This window comes from Bicyclus anynana, chromosome 2 (genome assembly GCF_947172395.1).
Source record: "Bicyclus anynana chromosome 2, ilBicAnyn1.1, whole genome shotgun sequence".
Lineage (NCBI taxonomy): Eukaryota > Metazoa > Arthropoda > Insecta > Lepidoptera > Nymphalidae > Bicyclus > Bicyclus anynana.
This window is the reverse complement of record NC_069084.1, coordinates 16204270-16213913: the sequence shown is the minus strand read 5'-3', so window position 1 is coordinate 16213913 and position 9644 is coordinate 16204270. Positions and strand designations below refer to the sequence as shown.

Below are 9644 nucleotides of genomic sequence, written 5' to 3'. Positions count from 1 at the left end.
TAGGTAATTATCTACTCGATAATTTTTGGGTTTATAAACCTATTTGACTAAGGATTTCTAAAGATCAATAGTTCTGAGTACGAGTTCTGATTTATTTATTAAGTATTTGCAAAAATGAAGTCCTACCGAAGTAGGATCTAACTGTTAACCCATTCCAACATATCCAGGCTTGATTACACGTATTAATTGGGAATTTACGCCAAGCTGTTTCTAAAATATTCTGTCCTCTGTTGCCAAGGACCTTAGTAGTACAGCAAGCACATACAATATTTAGTTACTGAATGTGACCTGTTGGTACTCGCGAAAGAAATGTTAGATTGTTAATTGTAAATGGTTGGCTCTTGGTTCTCTGGTACAATGGAGACCTGGAGAAGAGGAATATTATAAACTTTCTCTCCTATCTGGAGCTACCAGAAGATAAGCAGTGATTAAGCAGTGATCAAGCAGTGATTAAGATGTCTCGAATTATAGGTACTAGCGTTGAAGATGGAAATAAGCTAGAGCCACCACAGCCTTTAGTTTAAGTCTTTGCTGAAGACGTCGACGAATGGGCAATACTAGAAAAGCAATCATATTTTAGATTGGTTAGATCACTGCCCTTGTACTGGTAAACAAGTCTACTTCTGGTTTTTCCATCACCTTGAATGTTGTCTGAAGAGCTTCGTAACTTTAGAATTTAATCTTGCAATTCTAATAATCGGTATAGACCCGTCTATAATCCCAGAAAAGTACCTGGCTTAGGTATATTTGAAGTTGGTTAGCTAAATCTAGAATTTACTGCTTAATGCAAAGAGGTATAGATTTATATATTTGTTATCTTCTTGAAATATTGCATACAGTTTTTTCTATCTAAGGTCCTTTCTCACTCGCTCTCTCATAGAAAATCCAATACAATCCATAATATCTCTTTAAGCTTGTGTCAAACATGTTGCCGTTCATTTTAGAAACTGTTTATGAATATTAAGTTTCTTATAGTTCTCTACTGAATCCTACTGCATCTGATGTTATAAAATTTCAAGTAGATGGTCTTCTCTAATACGTATGCAGATATATTGTATAATGTATACTGAATGAGGCGAGGAGCATGCATAATTTATAAATATTATACACTGCTATAACAGTTGCAAGCCACCATGCCCACCAGCGAAATTTCTTTATGAGTAAGTAGCATTTCTTGACTGTTCTTTTGTACTGTCTTTGGCGACATACAGGCGATTTTCCTATTTGTGTTGACATGAGATTGAATTTTCGATAGTTTATATAGATACCACCCAATATTGGGTAGCTGTATCTACCACCTATATGATGAATAGAGGCAGTATGCTTGAATCGTTGTTAAAAAGAATATCATCTATAAGTAAAGTAACTAAGTATAAGTAGGATGAAATCTGAATTACTTAGCTAAATATATATCCATTAACAAATCTATATAGAGTTATCATTCTACAAAGTAGACATTTTTCAAAAGTTTAAGAACAGAAACCGTCTATGAGGCAGGGAAAGATGTGACTTGTGATACCTTTGCCTGTACGTTCAAGATATATAAAGCGACGGAATGATTGTATCGGCAAATCAAATAAGCTTTTGTGGGCAAGAGTAATTAATTAATACGGCCATATTTTCCCCTTGAAGGAGAAGGAAATATTTATTCGTTCCTAACTCTCTTAATTTCCCCACAATATATGTATTATATGAAAAAATTTCCATAGATTAATTTTAAATCTATCATATGACAGATTGACAAACTTAGAGAAGAAATGCAAACAAAGTGTAATTTTAGATCCAGGCACACTTAATTAAGTGCATGAATATTTTGAGCACTAAGATCTTTTCTGACTTCAAATATAATTTATTTATTTATCCTTCTCATATTTAGTTCGTGGACATTTTCTCGAGCCATAGCTTCTATGGAGTGACCTGTTTTAATTGGGTCTGGTACCGGGAATCGAACCCGAGCCTTTATGTGTGAGCCAAGTATCTAGCCAATAATGACTAACCCATACCGGAAAATATTTATTTATTACATCTTGCATTTTAATATGATAAAGCCAGTTGACTTTCGGTGGCTAAATGGGTGTTGTACAGTGAAATACATTTCAAAAGATTGTGGAATCTCTTATTTGAGGCTTTATATATAGGTCTCAGGCATTGTATGATTGCCACCCTTTTTGTATCTAAAGTGCAGTCATGTATCACGAGTATCTGAAGTGCAACATTTACTGTCACTGTCACTGCATTATGAAGTGATTGTCTGTGAACGCGGGGTCATCTTTGCTAATGCACTATTTAGTATTATCTTCAGTCAAGTGAAGACTGGACTGTTGTTGTATATTCGAATATTCGCGAAGCTTCTGAGAATGATATCCTTGCTTGGCTAGGAATTTTTACTGCATGTCCCATTTTGCTTTAAGATAAAGTATTTATCAAAATAAAAAGATTAGTTTCCTGGTCTTGCTTGTCTTGCTAAGATAATCTTCTAACTGAACGGGAGCAATCCAACAACATTCAGTATTTATATACTCTAATAACATTGTATGATGCTTGGTTCTAAGATTTTATTACGTTGCTCCAATAAACTTTCTGTGCAAAGTAAATTTTTCTTCCGATACAGTCAAGATGAGGCAACTTCGTCCATAAGGAAGGCCATCAACTGGATCTCTTAATATATACAAAGCCTCTCAAAATAGAGGAAGGGGAGTAAGGACAAAGAACATCCGTTTTAAAGAACCTATTATCGTATGCATCGATCAGAAAGATTTGTTTCATTGTTGAAAGTAGGAAATAAATCAGGACTCACAGCAGTAGTTAAATAATTATGTTAGCTTCAAATGATAAGTATGCTTTTGCGTTCCCTAAGCCCATGTGAGCTTTAGACACTATAAACATGCGGTAGATGGAGAGTAGGTATAGTGAAACGCAGTAAACGCGTAATTTTCATATTCCACTGAAATCTTTTCTTCGAACACATCCAGGTTTGATGTGTTACCAAGGAGCTTCAATATTGATAATACAAATTCATCAAGCATTTATAACTTTCTTAAAGACTCCCAATCAACTTGAGTTATGTATTCCATGATCTATAAAGATCGTCATTAAGCTGATTACTGACGTTCAGGGACCCTGGTAATTGAAGAGTACCCAAATACGCGCCTTAGACTTCAGGCGCGCAGCCGACAAGGCAGCTGTCAGAGGTCACTTAAAGGACAAGCAAATAGCAAATAGCTGACAAATAGGCATCGTAAACGCCGGCCGTCTCAGCCAAAGCATCGACGGTCAACTCAGATGACGTCTCAGTTAGCGAATCAGCCGTGCAGCCGACATTCCAGGTGACGCGTTGGTCAACATCCCAGACGACGCGTCAGCCGATATTTTAGACAACGTCTCAATCAGCGAATCAGCCGACATCTCAAACGACACGTCAGCCGACATCTCAGATGAAGTCCCATTAAACGACACCTCAGCCTCAGTCTGTGCGGCCGACGTCTGCACAGCCGACGTCTCAGCCGACGTCTGTACAGCCGACGTCTCAGCCGACGTCTGTACACCCGACGTCTCAGCCGACGTCTGTACAGCCGACGTCTGAGCAGCCGACGTCTGATCAGCCGACGTCTGAGCAGCCGACGTCTCAGCCGACATCTCGGCTGACGTCTCAGCCGACGTCTGAGCAGCCGACGTCTCAGCTGACGTCTGCGCAGCCGACATCTCGGCCGACGTCTCAGCCGACGTCTGAGCAGCTGACGTCTGCGCAGCCGACATCTCGGCCGACGTCTCAGCCGTAGTCTGAGCAGCCGACGTCTCAGCCGACGTCCCAGGTGGGACGTCATCTGCTCATCATTCAGTAGGACTATACAGCGAGTCTGCCGTCCGAAGAGCGGGCATTCGCTAAGATGAAAAAGAGAAAAACTCTCATTCAGTATAGATCTACATAGCAAGTCTGCCGTCCGAAGAGCGGGCATTCGCTAAGATGAAAAAGCTTGTCGGGAGTCACGTGGACACTCGACAGCGAACAATACACATCGGTCGTACAAGATGGCTACGATTTTTTCGTTACTGTCTTCATTTGGTAACTAGGTCTATCCAGCGAGTCTACCGTCCGGAGAGCGAGTATTCGCTTAGAATTGAGAATAATCTCTCATCTAACTAGACCGTTGACAAAAATATTCTCCAACAAATTTCACTGTGCACTATCACTATTTATTAATATTCACATTTAACACTGCTCACTTAACAAAATTTGAAGACGTACTGATTGACATTGACAACTGTCAAGTGACATGCCGGCGGATGACGGCGTGATGTTATGTCAAAACCTCATTTACCCAATGAAATGTAGGGTAGGAACACTGCAAACGGGCAAAATTTGGAGGGTAATCTCGTAAGTGGATCAAGCTGAAGGCTCGAACACCTAAATAATCATTTAATCATTATTCACTACCACAGAGTACTTTTTATATATGGGCTACCTTTGTGGGCTACTTCCCAATGTATTATACTACTCTATGGCTACTACCATTCGTTCTGAAAATTGGAGAATGGTGGAATCATGCCATGGGAACTTAGAAGTACGTGAAATCTTAATGAAGCAGCGCCATCTACATTCTAGATTTAAGATTCCAGGATAGTCAATTCAATGACTTAAGGTGTGTATGTAATAAAATGTTTTTAGAAATTGTAACCGTATAAGCACGGAAAAAAAGCGAAAAAAATAAAGAATTATTTTTCCTTTTAATTATGACGCGTAATAGGAAAAAAGACAGTAAGTGTACATTAATTTCAACGACGTTCCACATAGTCATATGGCCTAGTGGTGTATAACAAAGGTACGATCTAATAATCCTGAGTTCGAGCACGGGGGTATCAATGGAAAACTTTTTGTCTTTTTTTTTTTGTTTTTTTCTATTGGTTTCTTCAACTATTACAAAATCAAAAATCTCTCTCCTTTACAAAAATATGCATTATTATTTTTATAACAATAATGGATACCACAAACGGCTAAAAAGATACAGACAGCTTACTTCATAGAAACTGCTTAGCACATTTGAGAAATTTGAATTTCATTCATAATTTTAAAATCATATAACCACAAATTTCATTCGTAAATTTATCCTTTATCTCTCTCATACAAGGCAAATCTTCATTAAAAATCCCTTTGCCCTCTCTTTCTATTCTATGTATATGTAGAATGTGCCTACACGGCGGAAACGGAAATGCTTGTAGTAATTGGAAAATGGTTGGAAGGGGTCGTAGGTTTATTCCGTAGTTAAATTAATTTGTAAAAGTAGGTTATGCCGTACTATTTGTGGTTATCCCATATAACCGCAAAATGTTACCGGTCTTCTGATATGCCGGTTTCGTTTATCTCGATTATTTATAATTGTTACTAGACTTTTTCTTTTGTATGATAAAAAAAAGGCAAAATCTTTTATTTATTTCTTTAATAAAAATGTAAACATTTCCATGCAGTAAAATACCAAATTGTACAGTTACAAAATTATATGACTACTTCACAAAATATATGACAGATGTCGCGTAATTAATGGATATAACGCATTTAAACTGGATGGAATGTGGTCACTGCTCTTTAGTAAAAAAAGTTCTGTCTCCTATAAAAATGCTTGAACCCCTTTTTCATTTTTAGTGAATTATTTATAACTTTTGCAATTTTAGTGAGCGGGCCTTCAAATTTTTCAAAAACTATGTATATTCAATTCCGAATCGAATGACACCTCAACCATTTTTATAGGAGATAAAGAGCACATATAGATCAGACTAATATGATAGATACACCACCTTATTATCTATAACTAATTTGACTATTTTTTGTGTAATAATTATTTTTCTTTCATTAGGACCCGATTTAAAACACATTGTCCGGTAAAAAATGATGAAATCTAATTTTGAATCGAAAAAACCATTATTTTAAAAACTTGTACACTTATAGAGGGTAGTAAATTAGTATAAAACGTAGAATTGTAGAATTAGGTGGCGTATCTACCATTTGCGTTTTATCCATTATTTACGGGACGTGGCCTTGTCCGGGACAGGTTAACATGCACTCTGAGGCACAGGGTGTAACACCACTAAATTCCCAACTAAGGACTGAGAATTATAAGTCAAAATTTCTTAGATGAAAAGCTCAGTATCTTATATAACCCCGGACCTCGTGACCACATAGGGTAACCACTGAACCAGAGAGGCTTATGTTATAAGTATGTAAGAGAGTTATGTTAACATAATTGTGGAGCACTATAACTAAGATCTTCGTATGACTTCATTTTCCCAAGTAAAAGGCAGTGTACAGTGTACCTCTGTAACTGAAGACGTCCGAAGCATAATAATTGACCTGTAAGGTAAAATTAAGTAAATTAGTATTATGTATATAAGTATAAAGTATTTCTCCTGGAAATAGTTTACAACTGTTAAAATTATTTAAAATCCTACAGAATTTATATACATAACTAGCTGACGCCCCCCGGTTTCACCCGCGTAGTTCCCGTTTTGGTGAGAATAGGAGGATAAAAATATGCCTATGAAACTCACAAATAACATGGTAAAAGAATTTGGAAGTCAATCAGTAGATCCAGAGGTTATTTAGTTCAATAAATATTAAGCCAGACTTCTAAAGGTTATAGTTTTTGTTAGCAATTTTCCTCTTCTTTTTGAATCTTTTGGCAAATTGGAAATATCTTAAATAGTTTTTGATATTAAAAAAACAAACCCCTTATATTTTAGTTAATTGTTTATAACTTTTGCAATTTTTGCAAGCAGCCCTTTAATTTTTTCAAAAGCTTTTCAAATGTGTTTCCGAAAAAATGACACCTCAATCATAGTTCTAGGAGAAGGAGAAAAAGTTTCAATCTAAATGGCGTTTGTGAACTAGAACTAATGGGGTGTAATGCCACCAACTTTCCAACTCACGGCTGATAATTATAACTAAAAATTTCTTAAAAGAAGGAAAAACTCAGTATCTCATTTAGCTATACCCAGGATTTGAACCCAGGACCTTGTGAACACATAGACTAACCACTGGACCACACTGGCCAAATCGGTTCAGTAGTTGAGGCGTTAAAGAGTAACAGCTACCCTACCATACTCCCACCCAACACATACTCTACTCAACTCTACCTCTACCATAAGTATCCTATGTTCTTCTCCTAGATCTAAGCTCCTCTCCACCAATTTTTAGCCTAATCGGTCCAGCTGTTCTTGAGGTATAAGTGTTGTAACAAACCTGACTTTCTTTTATATTTATAGATTTCTCAGACATATTAGTTACAAAAATTATACTATTATATACCACTCATAATATTCCCACCCCACAAATGACAAAATTAGTCAAAAGGATTATCAGAGCGAATCTTCTAGTGTAGCCTTATTTAAATATTTGACATCCGTATATATTGTGATGATATGGCTTGTTCTTGTTAATTAATAAAGCCTTACGTGATTCTTCCCTCGCTTTAAGATCACCAGATTATTGGACCAAAATATTTGCGCCAGTAATCCCTCCTGTACTCTCGTCTGTTTGTCAACTCCGTTTCCCACTGGGATTTCTCCTAGTCTTCCACAAAGTTGCTTGAAGTAACGGGGTCCACCGCATGAAAGTGAGAATGGAGTTGAGGTGCAGAGGCTAGAGAGTTACACTTCATTTGTAACTCTTATATTGCGCTTGTCACCCCCATAAACCCCGAAAAATGGTATGGAGTTATAATCTACAGTTCATATTAATTCTCAGTCTGGAGTAGGGAAGCTGAAGTTGTTAAACTCCCTTCCCTCAGAAAGCATTTCCTAATATAATGTAATGCATAATTACCTTCATCTTATCGTAGGAACTTGGGTTTATATGTTTATCATTAAATCTATGGTTCTGGCACGTCCTCCTGCACCATCAGTAGCATAAGCCCGTTCAATGAAAGCCCATTGAGCATGCTGATTTCCAATGATCAAGTCCTTCTTCTGAAAATTATTACGGAAGCATTTTAACAAATGAGGAACATCATGAATATGATATACCTTGTTGTTATTAATCATATAATAAAATATATTTTCAGCGTCTTCAATACTATTATGAAGGCATTCTCTGTGTGTATCAGTTATTAATGAATTTATTGCAGCTACATTTGCAGAACCTTAGTCACAGATCGTAGCTCTTAAAATAAATCCAGATTTAAATATTGCCTCAATTATTTCTCTAAGAATTCTTTTTAAATTTAAAGTCTTTATTCCATCACAGAGAAAATAATAAGCTAAAGGTATTTTCCAAGATGGAAATAAGCCACGTAACATAAAAACTAAAACTTTATCTGCAACATTATTTGCTCGTTCACCACCTATGTTCCTAGGTCTTCAAAACCCTCAATAACCCCAGAATGAATATTAAAAAATAAATTTTTGTTGACAGCCATTTCATCAAACAACAATATACACTGCAAACCCATAGTCTGTGTGTTCTTAGCACAATCAGCCAAATGCTGGAAAATAAATTCATTAATACCTGGTCTCACAGGTATTTTAGTTAATAGAGAGTTTGTAGTTGATTTGGATAGGAATATTAAATATTTCTGTAAGAATTTGTAAAAATTAAGGGTCAACTTAAATAATGTAAGTGCAAAGATTTTCTCATCAATAGTGTATCTAGGAGATTTGACTTTAGAATCAGATAATCTTAACTGTGAATCCACTAATAATTTCCCAAACTGAGTTAACAAAGGATAATTTGAAATAAAATATTGTCCTTACTAGCACAAAGTTTTGACTATAATTGTTAGCATTTGTAAGTCTCATTGCGCAACATTTGTTTTAATGTTCTAATATTCTGACGTAACTTTTGCTTCCTAGGAGTTTCAAACTTAGCTGATCGAACTCTAGGAATTATGTCAGACTTTCTATGAGGCTTGTGTCTAAAATGAGGCCTAACATGCACAAAGGGATTCTGTGAAGCAGAAGGCAGGGGATCAGGTAAAATTGAACTCTGTAAATATTCGGACTGGGATTGTGAGCCTAGACAGACACTATTTGTAGAAATATAATTGATTGTTCGTTAATATTGACATTTAATGCGTTAGTCTGCATTTCAGGCTATTTGTTTGTTTGTGAAGTAGTAGTTACATGGTCAACTATCGTTTATTCGTATTTATTAGGCCCGATGAAAGATACCTCTAGGAACTTGGAATTTGTAGGTGCTAGAACAGCGTTTTGGTTTAAATCACTAATTTCCAAATTCAAAGTAAGTATCGCAGACTTAGTTAACCTTAACCTATGATTAATAACATAGCAAGGTAAACAGGAATATTTACGCAAAAACAGGCAATTGATCAACCATACCTTCCATCTAGTAACATCAGTATATGGTACAGCACGTAAATTAATAGCTGTTTTACACTTAGGCACGCAACAGCGCTTCATTTTGAACGAAAAACAAAAACACTTTTGCACTTTTACTATCGAACACTGAAATTAACCGAGCACAAATCAAACTATGACTCTTTATTAACAATACTATACAATAATATACAGAAAATAAATAAATAGAAATAAAATCCTTGATAAATTGATTTGTAGTTTCCTGTAGTTCCACTGGTTTCACAGTTTCACTCAAGGAACATTTCACTATAATTGCAGCCATGTTTTTTTACAAGGCAAAA

General features: G+C 36.1%; 1 long non-coding RNA gene across 1 annotated transcript; it reads right to left on the bottom strand.

Moving 5' to 3' along the window:
- Positions 1 to 5418: 5418 nt before the first annotated feature.
- LOC112054603 (uncharacterized) lies at positions 5419 to 9501 on the bottom strand. Its single transcript, XR_002887453.2, has 4 exons — positions 9325 to 9501; positions 7814 to 7956; positions 5788 to 6343; positions 5419 to 5726 (listed from the first exon to the last, which is right to left on the bottom strand). It is a non-coding gene; the product is annotated as an uncharacterized LOC112054603 (long non-coding RNA).
- Positions 9502 to 9644: the final 143 nt, after the last annotated feature.